General features: G+C 33.5%; 1 protein-coding gene and 1 long non-coding RNA gene across 8 annotated transcripts in view; both read left to right on the forward strand.

Moving 5' to 3' along the window:
• Nucleotides 1-23,079, forward strand: part of LOC118189239 (uncharacterized) — a 110,860-nt gene that overhangs the window by 63,650 nt on the left and 24,131 nt on the right. For 3 of the 7 annotated variants that reach the window (XR_015043993.1, XR_015043994.1, XM_085826785.1), the window contains one exon: nt 6,002-6,157. The exons of 2 other annotated variants lie outside the window; for them this stretch is intronic. The gene's annotated coding sequence lies outside the window, so the exon portion shown is untranslated. Of the gene's footprint in view, nt 1-6,001; nt 6,158-14,802; nt 14,934-15,119; nt 18,022-23,079 lie in introns of those variants that run through there. 2 more of the 7 variants (XM_035359825.2, XR_015043995.1) reach the window with 2 other exon arrangements.
• Nucleotides 13,286-23,079, forward strand: part of LOC146994063 (uncharacterized) — a 35,901-nt gene continuing 26,107 nt past the window's right edge. The window contains exon 1 of the long non-coding RNA XR_015043997.1: nt 13,286-13,909. This is a non-coding gene — a long non-coding RNA (uncharacterized LOC146994063). The remainder of the gene's footprint in view (nt 13,910-23,079) is intronic.

Genomic DNA, 23,079 nt, shown 5'->3' on the forward strand with positions numbered 1-23,079 from the left:
ATTATCTCTGAAAACAATCATCTTGCAGAGGTAAAATGGCAGTATCGAATTAAAAATTATAGTGAATCCAAAGTAAAATGAAATAAGTTTTGTACACACACTGCAGTTAAAAAAAAAGTTGTGGTTGGATAAAAATGCACTTGAGTTACATATGCGGCATTAAACTGACATTTCAAGTTTAATAATTAAACGCAAAAACAAATTTAGATGGAAAAATCAAAATTTTAAACATGCACACACACACACACAGGGGGGAGGGTAAAGATGAAACTTATTTGTTTATTTTTATTAACAACAATTTTTCCTTGCACTGTAACAGTGCCGGATCTTTGATTTTTCTGATGTGGGTCAAAAGCTAAAACTGCCGCCCTCACCCATCATCCTTTAAGTTTCTCTAACAAGTTTTAATTTGTATAATAAATACAGAAATATCTAGTGTTTGAGGTAAAAACCTAACCTTCAATCCTAAGCCTAACTCTAATACTGAGTGCTTCTAACCCTCCAGTCTTCGAAACCATTCGTTTTTACGCTCTAGGGGAAACGGGCATCTCCTAAGCTTCTCACTATTCCATGTTATTGCATACTGGTTAAATTAGGTTAGGTTAGATTATATGAATATCAGGAGACAGGCAAAGACAGGAGGGCTGTCTGCTTACAGGAGAGGTATTTTCGTGGAGGAACTTTTTAAAGGAAACAGGCTTATATTCACGTGAGGAAATCTACGAAAACAAACCATGCAGCCAACCCGTTCTCCTGGGTTTGAACCCAAGCTAGGTCGAACTACCAGTATTCAGCGGTCTTAATCACTCGGCCACTGCTGAGAACATTTATCTGATGATTTATTATGTGTTTCGCCATTAGGCACTTCATGGAAAAGGAGGAATGCCCGGGGAACAAAATTTGTAAGGGAAACTAGCTCGTATGTACGTTACACACGGGGAAAATCACGGAAATTCTCATACAGGCAACACATTCACATAAACTTGGCCTTTTAGGCTAGTGGTCAGCGGCTTTTATTGCTCAGCCACTAATGGGACCATTGAGTAAAAAATATGGGCTATTGCGGAAAGAAAATATTCTGAAAAGATTATACAGAATAGTATGGGCTATTACTGAGAGCATTCGTATTTCCTGTCTTGTTTTTTTCATACTTCCTATTTCCTAAGTAATTTTAACTTCTTACCTGCCTTAACGCTATTAAAATATCACGGAATTAGCAACGAAAATTAAAATTTTACTCTGTAAGCCTTTTGTTCTGCTAATAAGTGCATGGAATCGTCATAATTTGATCTGCGGTTGTCAGAATCGAGAGACTTGATAAACGCTCCTGGCTCACCGATGATCGCAGATATTTTTTAATATGTTTTAATTTGCAGAACAGGTTGAACTGTTCGTGATTCGTCCTCAAACAGTTCATCAGATTCCTTTTTGTGCTTTGGAATTTTTTCTTTGTCAGAATAGACTCCATTGCAACTTTTTCGGCTACTGTTTTAGGCGCTTGTCTCCAATATTCCATAGGATTTTTCTCTCACTTTTTATACTTCCTCAGTTTTGGTCAGTTAGTTCTTTCGTTAATTACGCAGAACGCGGAAGAGGAACTCCTTTTGAATTTCTATGTTTACTCGATTGAATTCTGGAAAAATATTAGCTCAAATTTTCAGGTTGGCAGTAAATTCAAAATTTTTCACAGCATGTACCAGATGTTCTACCTCGTGCTTTGATTCCGAATCAAGAGACATATCTTTAATTTCTTTTAAATATTTTAATATTTCCGGTAAATTCATTAGAAGGAGTTTCACAGCCACATATTTTGCCGACCACCTTGTCTGGCTGCTTCCTTTTAAGTTGAAATTTGTACATTTTTTCATAATATACCATCGAGTAGTGCATCCGACAAAAATGCGAAGTATTTTCTGAGTAATTCCAAACAGATTAACTGCTTCCGGTCATAAAGAAGCAGAATGCACACCGACAAGATACGAGGAGTGAGGCCGAACATGGCACTAATTCCTGCAGCTTATTCATTTCTGTAATCCTAGCTTGTACTGTTTTAGAAATGCCAGCCATATTAGACCCGTTGTCCTAAAACTGCCACCGACGATTGTCCAATATCTAAACCATCAAGTGTCAATTAAGACACTAAGTTTCTACAATGTATTAAGAAATACATTCTCTTATCTTTCCACCAACTTCTATGAAATCAATTAAATTTTCCTTTATCTCACGAACATCACCACCATCACATGTTTTTACGTATTGAATCAACTGGTTCATATTTTTCTGTATGAGACACATATGGAGTGCAATCGAACATTATTGTGTAGTATTTGGCATTTTTAATATCGTTTAAAATGCTACTTCAGACTGTTTTGCCTTTAAGTTAATAACTTCATTTTGAAATATCTTTAATAAATATGATTCCTTTCCCTTTGTTTGGTGCTTTGACTGGTACTTAAGAGTTGAATTATGTTTGGCAAACGGAGAGATTAAATTCAAAAAATTTCCTTCGCTTTGTCAAGGACACTTTGTGAACAAGCTACCTGGGATATCATCAGATCCAAGAAAAGAATGACAGTTTGTTGAAGGATACAGTACCGCATCCATGACTATATAGAATGTCTCTCCATTTTTCTTTCTTTGTGTGAATAAGTCGCTCAGTGTCGTGATCGATGCCTTAACACGATTTCATTTGTTGTACTCGAATTTTCCACTTAATCGTACACCTCTGTGGATTCCAGACGCTTCGTGCTCAGTTAATCTTGCTAAAACTTTTTTCCAATTAATGAATCCTGTAGTATGGTGCAGCGGCATCACCATGTTTCTGATAAATCTTGTGTATTGTGTACAAAAAATTGCATTCTTGTTTTTAGAATATGTAAACCAAGATTTTCTTAGCTTTTCATTATTTACTAATGTTCCGTATCACATGTCAAATATCTGCTATCACGTTGAATGGGACTGAAGTTTAAGTTTTCTGGATGTTTACTGGCTAATAATACTGATTCACTGCTTAAGAAAGATTGTTGGTGATCTTTCATTTTTTTTTATCACCAGCCGACTGCATGGGTCCTACAAATCAAAAATTTTTAGTTTTTCGTCTTTCTGCTGCCCGCCCCCATCTAAATGAAGAGAATATCATGGTTTAAGTCCTCCAGCCATTCGTTTGATGTCAATGAAGAAGTTGTTCTTTCAAATGCTGACATGTAGATTGTTTGGGGATGATATATGCAGTCATATTTGGTCGTGCAAATTGCAAGAAATATTAATACCCTCTAGAATCTTAAAATAATTGGAATCGCGGCAGGGTCTAACAGTTTACTTCTTCCTTAAAGTTATTTTTTCATCTTAGCTGAAATTTGCTTTCTCTGTTTGGCCTTATCTTTGGCTCGTTTTCTATATTCTGCTTTTCTCCCCCTCGGCGCGCGGATGGTTTCTTTTAATCTAAATGAAATTCACTATGAATTCCCTTAATAAGAATAACTAAGAATTGACGTAATTACACTGAACAGTCTTAAACAAATGGTCGCGTCTCGCTAAATATAGTGCGGGCTATTAAAAGCAAGCATATCTAGTACAGGAGAGATCTGAAAACTAAAATAATAATAATAATAATAATAAATCTGGCTTTAAAATCCAAAATACGTTCCACTGTTCCGAGTCAAACCAAAGGTGAGCCTAAGTTGCCGACTGGCTGCAAAGAAATCTAACCTTGCTTCATCTTGAAGACATAATGATGGTGTCTTGTACAGAGGCTGTTCGCACATTTTTTAGACGGTAATAAAGAGGTAATAACAATTCGTTTGCTGCAAAAGAAGTAATTGCAATTGTACTATGTTTTTTAAGTCAAAATTATCGTCTATGGCTTGAAAGTTCTGTTTTTATTCAAAATGGCGAATTTAACAAAGCAGTGGTTCGAAGGCTACATTTACCCTCTTTCCGAAGAGAAATATGCATACTCCGTTATCCAAAAACGGTGTGTGAGTCATGGTTTTGTGATATCTAAAGCGTCAATAGGTAATATCATCAACAAGAAAGGAAAAAAACGTTAAATTGGAGCCTCAAGTGGGACAAAAATTCCAAACAAGTATCCAGGAAAAAACGGACATCTTCGACTATTGTAAAGGTACGTTGTTTAATGTTAAAAGAAAATCCCCCTAGTCAAAGGACAGTTGCAAAATCATTAAAAATGTTCGGTGTCCACTGTAAACAAAATGATAAACGTTGATTTAAATCTTAAGAAAGCGAAAAAACGCAATGTGCATCGTCTTTCTTTTTTTCTTAGTAAGCATATCTCTCAACGCAGGACACGCTGAAGTATTCTTATATGAGAAACACTTATCCAAAGAAAAATCGAAAACAATTGTCACAATAGATGAAGCAGGGGTGTATTTAAATGATTGTAACAACAAAAGAGCCATTTATTATCATAAAAGGGGAGAAAAAATTTGAAGTACATGGCTCAAAGAATCGAAAGAAAGTTTTTCTAAGGGATTCATGATTGTTGCTGGTTTTTCTTATAATGGCAAATTAAAAATAAAGAGTGTGCAAAAAAATGTCAAGATTAACTCCAAATACTATCAGGAACATATTTTATCGCCAATTTTTTCTGAATGAAATACCATCGCTTTACCCACAGTGTCATCAATCTGTGAGACTCCATCAGGACAAAGCTAGCAGTCACACATCAAAATCCACTGTAAATTTCCTAAAAGAAATGGAACAAAAAACTGGTATCAAGGCCATACCCTTCACAGATATCCCTACTCAATCTCCCGATGTGTCACCTATGGATTTTTGTGCTTTCGGACTTTTAAAAACTGCATTATCCAAACGTTGTCCCAAAACCCTAACAGGACTCAGGAAAGCTGTTCGGGAGGAATGCGATAGAATACCTCTTCCGCCACTTCAAAAGGCATTATTATCCTGGAAATAGTGGTGTCGAAAGATAGTTCACAATAAGGGGATGTCAAATAGAACTTTTAAAACACAAGAATTTTATGTAATTTAGTTTTGTGAATACAATATACATCGTCTAAAAAATGTGTGAACAGGCTCTGTATATACTCGACGAATATTAATTTGAATTATTTCATTTGTCCGGAATGGCCCAAGTTTAATATTTTTGGGTCAGCTTTTAGAAAAGAGTTATAATGCTTCTCCATTTCCCAGTAGACGTTGCTATGGAAACCAGGCGACCTCTTTAACAAGCTATCGTTCTGTTTCTTATTTAAATACACCTCCTCCGACCCAGACAGGAAACGATAGAGGAACTTCAGGCATTACTGATAGGGTCAGTCTGATTCTATCAGTGACGCCTGGAGTCCTTCTATTTGCGTCTTTCTGATTTTATAATCATAGTTGTAATCAGCTGTACTTAACTTTATCTGAACTCAGTTTAACTTTTTTTCTTAGTATTTAATTAGAAATCTTCTTAGAAAAGGTTCTTAAACTTGGACTTTAAACTATTAACATTGTACTAATATTAGAGAGCTTGTGTAGTGAACAACATACCAAATACGATCCAGCGTTATATTTGAATTTGCCGCCCGCGGCAAGAACCCCGGCTTGCCCCCCGCTAGATCCGGGACTGCACTGTAATACATAAGAATTAAAACTATCTCTGCCATATTCACTAAATGGAAAAAATGAATAAAAGTTTAGATTAGGTTATTTGAATACAGCAAAGAACACGAGGGCTATCTGCCTCCCCTAAGGAAAAATGGCTCACATTTACGTTACACACAGGAAAAAGCATACAGCCAGTACTTTCACCTATGATCAAACTTCCAGCATTCAGCAGTCTTAACTACTCAGCTACGTGTCGGACTAAATCAATAATCAGAATTAATATTTAGTTATTCTATGACTTGAATCTAAGTATAATATATAGTGTTCATTAAAATGCTTTAGGTATATCTAATATATATAAAACTTAAATGTTTCATTTACTGATATTTTATGTATGAAATATATGTCTTTTAGAAAAATTTTAATTTCTTAGATAAGGAAAAGTCTTTTGGGTAAAAAAAGTCAGTATGTTTGGGTTCTCCATCCACACATTAATAGTTCAAAGCACATTGAAATCATTAGAAATGGGCTAGCCGTAAAGATGCTTTTGTGGTTTTTCTGGATCCTAAATAGAATACCAGCCATAAAGGTAATTTTTATCTTCAGATAGTTAAGTCATTGTGTGCTTTTTCATAATCATTAAATGTTATGTTACAGAAATTTAGGTCAGTTATCTAATTTGTGATTATATTGCTCAAATGTGTAAAGCTTAGTTAAAATTTTGATGTAAGCGCAATATCAAGATACCACACTATCTTGAACTTTTAATTATATCAGTCTTTGGAAGTTTTAAGGTATTTCTTTTTTAAATGTGTGAGTAGTAAACTAATACATATCCATGTCATAATACATTTTAAGCTAATAATGAAATGCAAGATCATCACAAAGAAATTGGATTATTTTTATAATTTAACTCAGAAACATTAAATCATTATTTAGCATTTTAATGTACATTTTTTAATAAGAAACTTGATTATACACAGATATAATGCTTTTTTAGAATGAATTATAAATAATTAAGGACATCAGCATCTCCTCAGCTGGAAATGAAACCAAAATTAACGAAACCACAGCACTAACAATTCTGTTATTAAATCAGCTATTAAATAACAAATATAATTACTAATTTTTCAATAATTTAAAGAGATTATAAAAATATTTCACATTATAATAGAAATGTTTCTCCCTACAAAATGGCAAAAGCATTAAAATTATTGACTAGCTTTTGAACAATTAAGTACTATGTGATGTCATTAGATTATTTTGAAGCAGGAGGTGTGAAAAATGTGAAATGTTATCACAGGAACCCTAAAACTCTCGAATATGCATCGAGTCTGTATTCAATTACACCATGAAGACATGTGGAAGGACAGGAGAAAATACTTTATAACTATCTTACAAGTAAATGATCAACAAACAGTTTGAAACGAACAGAATACATCTACAAAGAATATATCAGGACAAACTGGTAATATTTGAGTTGATGTTCATTACTAAAATAACCTTAAAATACAAGTTCTAGTAACCCAGTAGAAACATTAAATCTTTATTTACCATTTTAATGTACATTTTTTAAAAAGAAAATTAACTATACAGAAATCTAATGCTTCCTTAGAATGAATTATAAATAGCTAAGGATGTCAGCATTTTCTCGCCTAGCACAGGAACCCATAAATTCAAGAAATCAGTGTTACCTACTCTGCTATTAAATCAGTTGCACGTTAAAGTTTTAATCTTTAATTTGCACAGATTTAATCAATATATATACTAATTTTTCAATAACTGGAATAAAATCTTTAAATCTGTTTATTTTTATGGAGTCAATCAACAGTTTATTTTTGTATTTCTTATATCAAGTGCCCAGAAAATATCCAGTATGATCATTATGTATTAGTTTCTATACTATATTAACTTATTAGTTGTATTTTGCTGTTTAACTTGAAGATAAAAATTAAAAAATTAAAATAAATGATAATTAACTTTTAGTTGCCTTTCATTTTTTAATTAATCTCAAATCAAACATAGTTCAGTTTACTTTATAAATGAAGCTAGCTATTCAACAGAAAATTCTTCAGCAAAGCATGTGAGTGCTATTTGTCAAAAGGGAGGAGTGCTTTTGCGGAGGATTTTCTAGAGGAAACTGGTTGGTATCCAAGTTACACATTGGAAATTTGCAAAAATGCTCATGTAGCCAACCCTTTCGATTGGAATCCAACTCAGGTCAAACTATTAGTATTCAGTAACTTTACTGCTTGGCCACTGATGGGATCCAAATCAAACATATGTTTAATTATTAAAATGAGCTATTAAACAGAAAATTCTAAAAGAAACGATAATTACTTATCCAAAACAGTAACATAAATTTATCCAAACCATTTTAATTTGCTAATTAAGGAGATTTAAACAGTTTATTTATAATTTGAAACCATGCAATATGATTTCTTAATTTTTTACAAGGTTTAACCATATACAACATGATACACCATTTACTTATTATTAACTAATTGTATGAGGTGCATAGAAATTTGATGAAAATCTCAATTATAAAGTATAATTTATATATCACAATGCCAAGTTTACATAAGTAAGTTGAATCAAGGATATTTGTTGTTGCATATCTGTTACAATATAAAAACAGGATCAAATTAAATTAAGATAAATTAAAAATTTTTAAACATTTATTATTATACTTGTTTTGTGTTATAAAAACCTGCTGAAATCGGTGTAGAGTAATAGCTATTCTGATCATTCACAATTTACGAATTTTATTTGAGAAAAGATAACGTAAGTTCAAAATTATAAAAGAACAATCTGTGAGATGTTAGAAAATAAAATTAGCACTAATATTTTGAAACTACATTTGTTCAAAGATTAATAAACCATGCTTCATATCGAAAGACTTTTGATGATCCTGATAAAAACTTAATTCAGGAAATACTGAAAAATTATTTCAGTGATACGATTATTGTTATAGTATTAAGTGATTAAAAATATTTCAGAGTATACTGTAAATGCTTCTCCTTATAAAATACCGTTTAATACGTTAAAGCATTAAAATTAGTGATTAGCTTATGGAAAATTTCTGTCTACATACGAACAACAACGAACAAAAAATTTCAATAAAGAACAAAGAAAATGCGCGAAGATTCCAAAATCACGACAAATTGGCGACATTTGAGTTGCTCTTCATTACTATGACAAACATAAAGTTCTTTTTCTAGTAACCCGAAGCCAAAACTCTTCATCTGAACGTCATGCGTGATTGACATTCATTATAACCAATGAGAGGGTGAACTTTAGTGGGAGGAGCGAGAAGAGGCGAAGAGGTTCGGTTAATAACGTGTCCCGCTATATTTCACACTAGTGCTGTAGAAGTAACGAGAAATTGTGTACCCGTATGTATTCGTTACTCGGTGAACCAGTACTCGTTACTTTCGGTAAAATCCATCGGTATTCGTTTCCTGAACCTATTTTATCGGTACACGGCCCTATGCGATAGGGAGTTTTACGTCGTATTTTTGGATGGAAATAATTCACCTCTTTTTTTGGTGTCACAAAAGTCAGAAGCGCCTACGGAAGGCCGTCAGGAAAATAGGAAAAAATAAAATAAATATTACAATAATAACATTAATTAGTAATTAAAATAATAAAAATTACTTAGTAAAAACTTATTAATTAAAATAATAAAAAATAGTCATTAAAATAATGAATAATTAAAGTAACATAATAATTAGCAACTGAAATATAAAATACTTATAAGTAAAATTTAACAAAATTGTAAAGACAAATAAAAATTAAAATAATTGTTAAATTTATGATGAATAGTTAATTTATAGAGTAAAATACCATGCTTGTCTTATTGGCTTAGTACCTTTTCGTCCTTCCTCATTTCATTCCAGCTCCAAAAAGGGTCATTTCGTTCGCTGCCTTCCCCCACCAATTCCGTCTTTCCCGTTTTATCCGCTGTTTGAAAAATAGGTGTTTACTTTACGATAAGACGAACTTCTGTTTACTTCAATTAAAATGGTTTAGAAGAGATGAGTGTTTCTACTCCGACTTAGCTTTTGATTTCTAATACTATTTATTATTTTATGCAGTCGAATTATGCTGAGCAGAAGAATGAATTTCAGACGTGTTCAGAAGGTGTATCTAAATATAACAACATTTTTGTTATATAGTATCCATTTTTTTAATTTCACACATTTCTAAAACAACAGAACCACGATATCACTATTTTGGCACACACACACCAAAAACATGTATAATTAACATTAATGTTACATTCTTTATTAAAAGCAATGGGTCCTCTTTAAATTCAACCATTCATGCTTTTTAGAGGATTTTACATGTCGTGGTCTTAAAAAGGTGATGTTCACTACTAATGTTTGTTTATGTTCTCAAAAATACAGATTTCTTAGAAAGTGACCTCTTAGAGATGTCGTAATTAGATGATTTGCTATAATTATTTTCTAATAGATAACGGAATTAATGTAATTTAATGTCAATAACTCGAAGAAGCAAGTTTAAATACGGTGCAACAAAAATACAGAAGTATTTTAAATGACGAAAATATTCATATTTTGTCAATTTCAAATTTTAAAAAGAATTAATTTTGGACAAATTATGAAATCTAACTTTTAAAGTTGCCTTCTGGTTCCTATATTTATAGCTGGCAAAGTTTTATACTCGTTATGAAAAATTAAAAATACAAGAAGTTTGAGTCCCGTAGACGGAGATTGACCGGGAAATTTAATTTCAAAATTTGCAGTGTTTGATGCCATTTGTAACTTGCCTTCGGGTATCGCTTAATTAAGTTAGAATAATCCGAGGAAATAAGTTTAACTGAAGTGCAGCAAAAATAAGCATAATTTAAAATGTTATGCGGTATCCATATCAAATTTCCCTTTTCATAATGACAATAAAACTTTCCCAAATACAAATAAAGAAACTGGGTTGGTGTTGGTGTATTTAATTATGGCAAAGCACACTAAGGCTATCTGCCTAAAGGGGGGATGCCTTCGTGGAGGACTTTCTAAGGGAAATGGCTGGTATACACTTTACACATGGGGAAAACCACGAAAGCACCCATACAGCCAGCCCGTTCGCGGGATTCGAACCTCAGACCGAACTACCAGTGTTCAACGAGGTTACCGCTCGACCGCTGGTGGGCTAAAGAAACTGGGAGACAGCATTAAAGATTAGATTTCGTTATTTGTCCGTTATTCGTTATTTCGTTTGCTGCTTCTCCCCATTCCTTTCATCAGAACCGCTAATGACGAAAGGGTGAATTTCTAGTAAAGCATGTATATTAATGTTCATTATACATTTGTCACATTTTTGCTTTCTTTCAAAACAGCGATAATGTGGTTCTAAACAGCGATAATATTGTTTTATAAATTAATAAAATGGGCCCTATGTTATAAAAACCTAATTATATTCAGATACACACCTTTTGCACATGTTTTAAATCCATTATTCTAATCAGAATGTCTACAGAAAATATTGAACCAATATTAGAAATCAAAGCTAAGTGAGAATGGAGTAGTAAGAGTCATATCGTCTAACCTGTTTTAATTGAAGAAAACAGGTGCTTGCTTTATCGTAAAGTGAACACCTATTTTGCAAACAGCGAAGAGCCCACCAGCGCTCGAGCGGTAAAGTCGCTGAAGACTAATAGTTCGTTCCGGTGTTCAATGCCCGGCTAACGGCTGGCTGCACGGGCGTTTTCGTGGCTTTCCCCACGTGTAACTATGAGCCAATTTCCTTTAAAAAGTCCTCCACGAAGGCATCCCTTCCCTTAGGCAATAGCCCTAGTGTGCATTGCCGTTACCAAATAATCCGAAACGGAAAAAAAGGGAATTGGTGGGAGAAGGCAGCGACGAAACGTCGTTTTAGAAGAATAGGCTACATAACCAAATTTCTATCTATACTCTGGTAAAATAATAAAAGTCAAGTAACTTACTTAGTGATAAATAAATAACATAAAAACCAAGGCTTTTATTTTCGCCTTACTTGGCTTTTATTTTATATTTATATATATGTGTGTGTACTTTACATTTAATTATAAGGATTTCATACAACATTATATATATATATATATGTACTCTACATTTAATTATAATTTCTTTAAAATATACATATTTACGTTTTGTAGTATTACCGATTGCAATAAAAAGGGAGGTGCACATCTAGATGTTATAACGGGCCCATATACAAAATTTCAACGTTCTAGAACTAATTTTTTTTGAGTTATGCGAAATGCATATATACGTACTTACACATCACGAAAAAATCCCTTTCAAGTATCAACTTAGAGTCATAATCATTAGTCATAAGTATCAGCTTATAGTAAATGGGATTACATTTAACAATCCATTTCTGGGGAAAAAAAAAAAAAATGTGTTTGTACGTACAGACGTCATCCAAAAAAATAATTCACATGGATTCTGTAATCGTCAAAAATGGATATTTCCGTTGAAATATGATACCCAAAAATTTTTCTCGATTACAATACTTACTTCCTTTTTATTTCGTACAAGGAAGTAAAGAACTTATATTAACCTACATATTCTTATTTAAACAATACCTAAGTGCAGTATATAAATATTTCAAATCTATAAAATCTCCCTATGGCACGCTCAAGAAAAAAATCAATAATAATCTAAATTTTCAAATTACAAACATAATATGAACTATAAATCTAAATGTGAAAAGTAAATACAAAATAACGCTTCACGCTATCAAAATTGTTCATTTTCTTAAATATCAACAACTAAACAATATTTCAACTAAAACACATAATGTAAACAAGAGTTTGGCCGATGAGTTAACCAAAAAAATTCGAAATTATCAATGAAAAATGTGGCACACGGGTATTGTTAGCAAATGTATCATTCGTATTCCAACAGCAACCGCATCATTCGTATTCGCATAGAAACCGCATCATACGTATTCGAATAGCAACCGCATCATTCGTACTCGAATAAACCGCATCATACGACAGATGCGAGTAACGGAATGAATTTGTGAGTACCGAATCGGTACTTCGAGTCAACCGATGTACCCGTTACTCGGTAACGAATACATGCGATTTGCTCCAGCTCTATTTCACACTATAATACAGGGGGGGGCCCAAGAGCGATGCGCAGTGCAGGGAGAAAGTTAAGCCACATACGCATGACGTCATGTGGGTGACAGCGTTAGTTCTTGGCGTTTGTTTACTTTCGTTGCATTAACAGTTTGATTTGATTTGTGTTGTTAATTTGCTATTATACCTAGGCGGAAGTGGCAAATTGTGCTATAGCGTTGTTTCAGAATTATACACGTTAATACGTTTTTTAGCGGAAAACACTCTTTACAACCAGATAAAATAACTATTTTTTTAATGAAGTTATGTAGTTTTCATACATAACTGTGATGTAATTTTACATTTATTTTTCATTTTACTCCTATTTTACATTTAAATTGAAAAATTTCTCATTTTAAATCATTTTTACCATAATCTTCATTTTGTGTATGAGACTTACAACGTAGTGAGATATTTAAACTCAGTGTCATGTTTACCAATACTGAGTACCTGAATGATTAGTTAATAAATTCGCGTATCCAACTTCATTCACATCTTTTGGTTACTTTCTCTACATCCCAAACGTAATTCTATGTATTGAAGCAGCGTCTGGGTTAAGCTTTGCGAACTAAGTAAACTGATACATGCCTCACCGTGAGGAAAGAACAATTTCTCGACCACACTATGATGCAAACATCGAATGAGTGAGTGACATATTTCCTTCAGTGTTGTTTAACTGATGCATACAGGTATGTGTGATGTAATTTAATTGATATAACTTACACATGCTTGAACCTGAAGGAAAAGAAATCTGTGTATAATGCTACAATACAAATAGCGAAAGAGTAAGTAAGATATTCTGTTCAGTGTTATTTAACTGCTGCATATGTTTTAATTTTGATTCCATATAACTTGTTTTTAATTATAAGAGAAAGAAAAATACTTCAATATTGAACGCATATTTCGAGTATAACAAAAGTATTTTAAGAAACAACCTGATAAAAATACATTAGTAATTAAAAATATTTAATTTATGTACAGGCTGAATTGAAATTAAGATGTGGTGGTGTATTTAATTATGGCAAAGCACACTAGGGCTATCTGCGTTATGGATCCTTCGTGGAGGACTTTCTCAGGGAAACTGGCTCGTATACACGTTACACATGAGGAAAACCACGAAAACACCCATGCAGCCAGCCCGTTCGCAGGATTCGAACCGAACTACCAGTGTTCAACGACTTTACCGCTTGACCGCTGGTGGGCCGAAACTAAGATGTAGGGCAAGTTTATTATTATTATTATTGTGCGTATATGTGTAAGAAAATGTATTTTAATTGTTCCATTTTTAATGTATGGAAGGAAGAACAGGATGCCAATATCGAAGATTATTTACTGTAGCAAATAATCACGTCAGGATAAATGTTATATAGAAATCTTGGGAGTGAAGGGATTATAAGAGTACTTTTAGATTATACTGAAAATATACGCACTTCTGCTAAAATCTGAAGTGAATCAGTATGAAGTGCATTTTCACTTTAAAAAGAATGTGATAAGTATACTATTTAAAAGTATAATGACGGATATTAAGACATTTGTAGAATTTTATGGTATTTAAATATGAATTTGTTAAGTCAAATCTCTTTATATATATTTTTGCTTGAGATTAGTAATTTAAACTGAAAATCACGATCATATATTTCTCATGGAATGTCAAAGTTCATTTGTATTAAAAAAAGTGCATGAGCAATGAAAATAAATAGAATAATACTTTTTGATTATGTTTTTGCCATGGTCTTAGCAGTTATGCCATCATGCGTTCTGTTCAACAAGATTTATTTAGTGCAAACAATACTACGAAAATATATTGAAAAATACCTTGTTTTACAATATTTATTTCCCTTAATTAACTTAAATAACGTTTTTCATTTTCTAATGCTTTCCTTTACGAAAAGAATTTAATGTTTACAATTATTTTCAGCATTCGTACGAATTCTGTGCATAAAATAAACATTTTCTTTAACAAAATACTTAATCGGAAAGTATATACCCGGTATTTCCGGTGTATCTACCACATATAAAATGATCATTTTGCTTTAGTTTACATTTTTTCCATTACCAAAATCATGTAGCAGACGCGTCGGCCGATGCGTCTTGTCTCCCGGGTGACGTCACTACCAGCAACCAATGGCACGCTTTTTCCGTTCCTGGCCTAACCTTAGTATATTAAAGAACCTTGACTATAATAGTGGCAATCGTCTGATCTTGGTCGTATCTTGTTGTAGCTGTAAGAATTTTTAAAGTAAATATGACGCTTTGGAATATTAGATGTAAAACTGTTTTATTTTAAGTTTATTAGGAAAACGATTACTTCTTGAAGGTGTCGAACATAGCGCATCATCTCGAAATACATAGCGCGGCATACATACAGGAAAAAAAACTCACGAGGTATTCAATCCGTTATTCAGGTGAGACTCCGTTGTAAACAAGCGTACAATTTTCCATACAAAAGAGAAGCCTTGTGTGACGTATGTAAGAAAATGCTTACTGAACAGTGTAGTTTAAACAAACGTATGCTTATTCACGCAGGAGAGCAGCATTATGTGTGTGAAATGTGTAAGAAGTCATTTAGTAAAGCGTGTCGTTTAAACAACCATATACTCATTCACACAGGAGAGAAACCTTTTGTGTGTGAAGTATGTAAGAAGCCATTTAGACTTAAGCATAGTTTAATCAAGCATATGCTTATTCACACAGGGGAGAGATCTTATGCGTGTGAAGTGTGTAACAAGTCATTTAATCAAAAGTCTACTTTAAACAACCATATGCTCATTCACACAGGAGAGAAATCTTATGTTTGTGAAGTATGTAAGAAGTCATTTAGTCTAAAGTGTCATTTAAACGACCATATGCGCACTCACACAGGAGAGAAACCTTATGTTTGTAAAGAATGTGAGAAATCATTTAATGTTAAGCAACATTTAAACAGGCATATGCTTATTCACACAGGAGAGAAACCTTATGAGTGTGAAGTGTGTAAGAAGTCATTTAGTCAAAAGTCTCATTTAAATAAACATATGCTCATTCACACAGGCGAGAAAAATTTATGAAGTATGTAAGAAATCATTTAGTATTAAAAAAAAAACTTTAAACAGGCATATGCTTTTTCACACAGAAGAGAAACTATTTTTTGGAAGCATGTAAGAAGCCATTTAGTCGAAAGTGTAGTTTAAACAACCATATGCGTATTCACACAGGAGAGAAATCTTGTGCATGTGAAGTATGTAACAAAGCATAGTTTAAACAACCATAACCATATGCTTATTCACACAGGAGAGAAACCTTATGTTTGTGAAGTGTGTAACAAGTCATTTAGTCAAAAGTATAATTTAAACAACCATAGGCCTATTCACACAGGAGAAACACCTTATGTGTCTGAAGTATGTAAGAAATCATTTAATGTTAAGCAACATTTAAACAGGTGTATGCTTATTCACACAGGAGAGAAACCTTATATATTTGTAGTATGTAAGAAGTCATTTAATCAAAAGTGATGTTTAAACAAGTATATGCTTATTCACACAGAGGAGAGACTTTGTGCATGTGAAATATGTAGGAAATCATTTAATGTTAAGCAAAATTTAAATAGGCATATGCTTATTCATACATAAGAGAAACCTTATGTGTGTGTGTAACAAGTCATTTAGTTGAAAGTGTAATTTAAACAACCATATGCTGCTTCACACAGGAGAGAAACCTTATGTGTGTGAAATATTAATTCGTAAGAATAAGTTAAACAGGCATATGATTATTCAGACAGGAGAGAAACTTTAGGTGTGTCAAGTATCTAAAAATTCATGTAGTGTTAAGCATATTTATTGCATGGTTTAAATCTACATAGCAATTTGGAAATTTTATGCAAATATTAGAAATTTGTGGACAATCAATCCCATCTGTTGGAACCAAAATTGCAGTTTAAAGTCTAAACGCTGCGCAAAATATATTACTAATGTCTAAACATTGAAACAGTCTGATATGCTTTTTTCTAGACAAAAAATTAATGCCTGCCTTTATTGTAGGATGGGCAAATTTTGCTATGTTTTTTTGCAAATAGAAATTACGGGATAAGCTATCACAGATTTAAGAGAAACTTCATAGGTGTGAAGTATGTAAGAAGTTATTTAGTCAAAAAGATACTTTGCAGTACTTTATGCTTATGTGCAGGGCAGAAGTTACATCTAACAAGTGATTTATAAGCAGGAATAATTTAAATAAGCATATTCATACTCGTATTTCAGAGAAACCATTTATGTAAAAAAGTTATTTATTCTAAAAGGTGATTTGAATATATATAACCGTAGAGGAGAGAAATCTCATGACTCATATGGATAGATTTATAGAAACCAATTTTTCTACATTGAAGAGGTTTTGTGTGTTTTGACATATTAAATTAGTAGCAGTCTTTAATTACTAGCGCAGGAAGGAATTGTCCATGCAGAAATGAAGCCTCATCATGTGAAATCAAATTTGGTTCATTCTTGCCAGGCAGGCTCCAAATGCAGATTTTAGGATCGGTAACATTCATTAAGATTTCAGTGGTGGTTAGTGTCAGAATTTAGGTTTTGCGATGTGCTATACTGGTTGGTACAAAGCTGACAACTGACCCTGTGTGAGGTATAGAACTTATAATTTCGTATAAGCAATAAACCACCTATTTGTTTTCACAAGAGGAAAAACTTCGTATGTGCAAAATAAATCCAAAGTCATTTTAAGGAACTACTCATTTGAAGCCCCATTTACTATTCCAAGTAAAACTAGAGCTTTTTGATTTTTGGCTTTATTACAGCTGTGTGAATATAGATTTCAGTAGATTTTTGAACTCATAGATGTTCTTTCTTTATATTTTTCACCTAGTAAAGTGCATTATGGTGATTATATGCTTGTTACCACTTTAAAATGCTTCTAATAATGAAATCGTGAAGCAAGGCTGAATGCCTCACCCATATGTGTACTGTAACTTATGCATACTTTGAGTTAAATTTGCTTTTTGAGTTTAATGCAGATACCTATCACAGCTTTCTGTTTATTGATTTAAGTGGGATGGATTGGGCAGGTGATGAAATAGTGTATTAGGTACTTTTATGTATATCCTGAAGACCATGATTACCTAGCTACAGTAGCATATCCATGCTGCAGTGCATAACATTCACAAAAGGGTTGCCTGATGCTATATTGGAAATATAATACAATTTTCTCATATTGTGAAAAATGAGATCTAAAATATTTTCAGTGAAATTTGTGACATGCCAAGTAGAGCAACCCCATGTATATAAAGTATGTAAAAAGACATTCGGAAGAATGAGTCATTGAAAAAATAAATTTTAATGCAGGTAAGAAATCTATATGTGTTACCTATTTACTCAAAACTGTTCTATGTTTTTTATTTTATTTAACAAATCTTCATTTTTTTAATCCTTTCTAAGGCTTAATGTAAATGCTTTCTAATAAATTACACTCTAAATACTTACATAGGTGGAAAAACATTAAAATCATCAAGATATATATTTAAGTCTAATGTTATCTTAATATAAAGATTTCAGCAGATGTATTGTCCCTTCATTTTATTTGAAAAAGTTATCGAGACCGAAAACAAATGCTAATTAACATATATATGAAATATGGATTCAGGGATAAGTTTTGCAAATACAGTCAAAAGTCGTTAATTCGGATATCCATAATCCAGAAGGATCTATAACCCGGACCTCAAAGTTGCAAAACTGCCTCTCATTGACGCATGCGCGTAAGACCTATACGGCTGCGAATATGTGTGTGCGCATGCGCAAAATACGTTTACGAATGTGCGTTTAATGTATAATGGATGGTATAAGCTAAGCTAAAATTATCTAATTCAGTTAATGTTGCAGATCGTGTTGTTCCTTAATCTTCGATTTGGATCTGGCTTATTTTTTGTAGACTGTTAGAGCAATTTTATAAAAGTAAGCTTGAACTTTCGATTATGTCAAATAGAATTTCTGATATATATTTAGTAATATGTAAAGGATCTACAAAGCAAAAGTATGTTTAGAAGTCCATTAAACAAAAGTGGAATTGCTGCAAAAAATAAATAAAGGCATATCCTTTGTTTACCTAACCATTCCGAAATCTGTTTATCAATTTCACGCTGCTCTGTGTGTGGGGGGGATGGGGGAACGTCACGGCGCCGCAGTGAACTGGAAGTTGATCTGTCAGCACTATCCTTATCTTCAGGGCAGATGTTTTCATTTTATTTGGTTTATAATTCCTTGCTAAATGTAGTATTTCATCTCCATGTACTCCGTATTTGATATGATTTAAACAAAATTCTTCGTCATTATAATTCGCTTTCAATAGCGAAGAAAGTGACACAGAGGTTATTGAAAACGAAAAAATTTCGATTGACAAATTAGTTGGTATTCTCGACACAGCAATTATAGGACTTCAACAGCGGAACTTTGTAACTGAACAAGAAATTATATCTGTTTATAGAATTAAAGAGAAAGTATTATCACATAAAAAACGAAGCAACTTGCATTGAAAGAATGTTTAATAAAGTAAACAAATAAATATTAACCTTTTTTTTTTTGTAAATTTTAATACCCTTTAGATCATAATTGTTCTTTATTTCATAAATTACGGTTTCATATTTTTAATTTTATAATTTCTGTATGCCATCTTACCAGATTTAACCTGATGATCTATAATTCGGAAAAATCGATAATCCGGAATCGACGAGTCCGGATTAACGACTTTTGACTGTACCTTGATAATGAATTTTTTGTTTATATTTAATACATGAAGCATAAATAAAATAATGTTGAACCAATAATTTTTAAAATTCATACATATTAGTTTACTTTTACTCACATTTAATGCATTTTACCTGATATTTTTGTAAATTAAATCTAAAAGACATATTGGACAAAATTGAAAATTGGCGTTAAATTTTGTTATATCATTAAAGCCAAGATAACTTTTCATGTGCTAACTATTGCAGAGAACCTTATGGTGACGTTGCTTTTTTTTACTCATCAGCATTGACAACATAATTTAGTAAAAAATACACGATATTAAGCATACATTCCAAGTTCCTCTTTAAGCCGCAATTAGCATGCAGTAATTACATGCTGTGTTCCGGCTGTCTTGATTTAGATGCTACTAAGAATAGCATCTAAATCAAGCTACTTGCAGGTAAGGAATTGCTTGAGCTGGCCAGTGCAGGAATCTGAGATGTAGAAAGGGGTGTGAATAAAGTCACGTTAGCTCTGAGATGACATCTGATTGGTGTTGAAGTATTCATCAAAAAGTAACATATAGAGAATACAAGAAAAATATAAAATGAAATGCAGAATAAATAGTTGAAAAACAATATCTACTTTTTGCACCAGTCATCTATAAAAGGGATGTGGTCTTGGAGTTTTTTGGTTTAATCCTAGTATCCGGTGCACACGGGATTTGGCTACTTTTAGCGACTTTATGATCAGTAAAAACGGGACATATACGATGAGTAGTTAACGGGTCATTCAAAGAAAATATATAGTTAAACATAGTATATACTAGGTATATAGTATATATACTATGTATATACACACATAGCATATAGTGTATAGTATATATATATATACAGACTTTCTTTGGATCATTTTTGGTGTTGGCGATAATTTTCAAAGTCGCGCCAAGGCTGCACTGTATACTAGGATTTTACCAGTTTTTTAACTGCATGATTAACATTTGCAGATTTCACCGCCAAAGCAATGTCGTTTGCTAGCTAAAATTCAGTTATTGTTATAAAGTACAGAAGGGAAGTCTGCAGCATAGAAGAGATAGACAATTGGACCTAAAACACTCCCTTGAGGAATTCCACTCTGAATTGGACGTTCTGAAGAGAAGGCACCGTGAACAGAAACTATGAATTTTCTGCTGGTGATAAAATAGAAAATAATTAGCAGGAGCTCATGTTCAAAGTTGAAATCAATAAGTTTCGCTATGAGACCCTCGTGCCAGATGCGGTCGAAAGCTTTCGCCACATCCAGCATGAGGATAGCAATATTTTGGTTACAGTGATGAGCTGAGCCTATAAACTCAGTCAATCTTACTAGTTGTTTGGAAGTTGAAAGGTGAGCTCTGAACCCAAATTGTTCAGGGGGCAGTAAGGTGAGATGACTTCATTTTTTCCAGTAGAATTCTTTCAAAGACTTTGCTTAGGCTCAGGAGGTTGAAGTTGATTTTTCCCCGGTTTGGGTATCATGATGATCTTTGCAACTTTCCAGGGGTTGGGGTAGTAAGAGTTTGAAATGCAAGCATTGAAAATACTAGTAACTTTGGTGATGATGTTATTCGGGAGATGTTTTAAGGTAATGTTAGTGATACAGTCAATTCCTGGTGCTTTCTTTGGATCTAATTTTCTTATAATATCAGAAACTTCAGCAGGAGTAGTTAATTTACAAATATTTTTGGCTGTTGGTGCATTGAGCCAGTCTCGAACTTTAATTAGTGTATCCTTTTCAAAATCAGGATTCACTGGCCAGTCATTGGGCATAAATTGAGTTTGGAGATGGGATGCAAACATATCGGCTTTTTCCTGATTAGATGTGGCTACAGAGTTATTATAATGAAGAGGATAGTTTTTGGAGAAGGTTTTCTTCAAATTTTTAATTAAGTCCAGAAGGAACCATCTTTTACATTTAAATCGAGCATTTTTTCTGTCCATAATTCTTCATTATAAAGTTTGATGGCCTTGCTAATTCTTTTATTAATCCTGTTGTATTAGACGGATCCCAAGTCACGTGATATGACTTCCTAAGCCTGTTACGCTGTCTCATCATGTCTCTGATGTTTTTAGGCAAGCGATGTAAATTGTCGCTAATGGGAATTTTATTGCTGGCTTCCTCACAGGCTGTTTTAATATGCGAGGTGAGCGAATTAATGGCAGAGTCAATTCCGGTCACAGTACTTAAATCACTAAAATGCACAATTCTATTTTGCAGCAAATTTTCAAATAAACGCCAATCAGTTACAGTCCTAGTATTTACACAGTTCATTTTTGAAACGCCTAACGTTGCTATAACAGGAAGGTGATTAGATGTCATCTCATGCGTTACCGTGAGAAGCATCGGCATAGTCATTGTAGATAGAAAAATATCCAAAATGTCCGATTTCTCGATTGTGTCAGGTCGGTATGTATATTCATTAGGTGCGTGGATAACCACTGGATGACTGAGGATGTAGTCATGTAGAATTTTACCGTTCGCATTGCTGCGATGACAATTCTAGGCAGAATGTTTCATGTTTAAGTCCTCCGCCAGACTAGCTGGAGTATCACTGGGAAGAAGATTATTGAAAATCGTATCACTCAATCTGCTGTTGGGGGTATTATAATATTCGCAGAAATGTATATTGCCATAAGAAGGGAGGGTGACTGACACTGTGAGCGCTTCACTGCTGTTGTCTTTAAATTCTTTGATGAAACAAGACTGGTAGGATCGTTTAACATATATTGGCCCTCCACCGCCGCGGGGGGTAGTTCGATCGCATCTGTATAGCTGATAATTAGGAATAGCGAGACGCTGGCATGCCTGGGCATGTGTCTCAGTGATTATTCCTATATCGATGTCATGAAATTGAAGAAAATTACAGAGTTCATGCATACGGTTGTGTAGGCCTTTGGCATTCCACACTGTGCAAGAAATTGGAGTAAGTGTTGGAAGAAATCTATCCATTAACAGGTTACTCTTTAACACTGTCATGAGATTTGGAAGAATTTTGATTTACAAGTTGTTTACATAATAGAGGCAGCCCAGAGTCTTTTATAAGAGCCACAAACATTTTAAGTTCGTTGAGAACTTGTTTCGCCTCGTTGATCGATTCTGGTGCAAGTCCGGAGTTTAAGGCTTGGGCGAACGACTTGTTGGTCACAAATCTGTCTGCTAAAGTTTTAAAAGGTTGAGTAGTCCTTGGTTTAGGAAACTTCTCACACCCACGGTTGTTTGCCGTGTGTCCTTCTTTAGAACAGTTGACGCAAGTCGGTGGAGTGGATTTATCCTTTGTGCATTCGAATGAGTTATGGTCACCGCTGCACTTTACACATTTAGGTTCATGGTAACAATTTGTTTGGGCATGATGGAATCCTTGTCAGCGATAACACTGCAAAGGTCCCTCTCTACCTTTGTAGCTTTCGATGGTAATCTTCATTCCAAGGAGGAAACGCTCCTGATGTATATCTTTATTTTTCTCGTTACGTTTGAGAGTAATGAGGAATAGGGGAAGAAGCTGGATATTTCCGTCTTTGCGTCTTTTGAGTTGGTTAACTCGTTCCACGCCGTATCCTTTGGCCTTTAAGTTCATTCTCGATCTCCTCAGGTTTGTAGTATGTAGGTAAGCTGTGGATTACAACTTTAATATATTTGCTCTCT

Source organism: Stegodyphus dumicola, chromosome 11 (genome assembly GCF_044657685.1).
Source record: "Stegodyphus dumicola isolate Sdum_Otavi_A_Nest chromosome 11, ASM4465768v1".
In the NCBI taxonomy this organism is placed as follows: Eukaryota; Metazoa; Arthropoda; class Arachnida; order Araneae; family Eresidae; genus Stegodyphus; species Stegodyphus dumicola.